The sequence below is a fragment of the Dipodomys merriami genome, unplaced genomic scaffold (genome assembly GCF_024711535.1).
Source record: "Dipodomys merriami isolate MVZ:Mamm:240054 unplaced genomic scaffold, mDipMer1.0.p SCAF_268, whole genome shotgun sequence".
Taxonomy (NCBI): domain Eukaryota; kingdom Metazoa; phylum Chordata; class Mammalia; order Rodentia; family Heteromyidae; genus Dipodomys; species Dipodomys merriami.
In genome coordinates, this window is record NW_027204137.1 from 943082 (window position 1) to 944225 (window position 1144).

Here is a 1144-nt window from a genome sequence, read left to right on the forward strand (position 1 = left end):
ACTGCAGAAGGCTGAGATCATGGTTCAAAGCCAGTATGGGTAGGAAACTCCTCAAGACATTTATCTCCATGGAGCCAACCAAAAGCCAGAAGTGGAGCTGTGAAAGTGAATGAAAATGTTTTGGGACAGCGCCCAGCTCTGAGTTCAAGCCCCAGGACCGGCACAAAGGAAAACAAACAAAATTCCCATTGCACAGAGAACTGTTTTATCAGTGACACCTTGTGGGAAGTGCTGTCTCCTCCTGCTTTTGAGTGAAATCGGGGTCCTGTGAGACAGGTGGGTCCTGTGCATCACGAAGCTCTGCTGCCAGGGGCCCAGGCGTGGCTGCTCGGGGTGTGGTGTGCCTGCCACCACAGGGGACAGAGGAGCTGCTTCTGCCTGGATCCAGAACTTTCCTAGACTCACAGGCTCTCCTTTCTCCTTCAGGTAGAGGAGGGTTATCTCCCAGACTTGTGGAATTTTCTATTTGTCGTCCTGAGCAATCCTTGCCTGCTGCTCCCTGCTGTGGATATTTTCAGATGGCAGTGGGAGAGCCACACAGCCTGTGATCATGACTCCATTCACTGGGACGTAGCAAGCCTGGGCTTCTTGGAGAATGAAGAATTCAGAGACGGCCCCTTCTGGCTCTATCAGAGGTTCAGGTTGACAAATGGAGACGTGGCAGGCTGTGGTCTTTTGTTTTCAGCAATGGCGGGGTAATATCTGCACCGGCAGCAGCTGACAGCTGACAGCATCCCAGTGTTGGCCCTTCGCCCCTCAATTTCATATCCTCCACTCGAAGCCACATAGCTCTTCCCTAAGCTAAATAATGGGACACACAGCTCTCCCAAGAAAAGACAGGGATGTGTGCGAACATGTGCCTGGGTGAGTGTGTGCACACTTGTGTGAGGGAGAAGTTTCCACCAATCAGAACAGATGCATCTCAAATAATGACTGACCTTAGAGCTTTTTCTTTTCTCCTAGGGATCTGGAACACAATGAAAGCATCTGGAGTTGACTGGGCCCACTGTGCCATGATTTCACATAAACACAGAGACTGAATGTGTCCTGGGGTCTTGGAATTGAGCAGTTGTGGGTGAGCCTGCATCCCACCTTGCCATCTGACTCCTGCATCAACCTCAGGATGCAGCTTCCATCTTTGGAC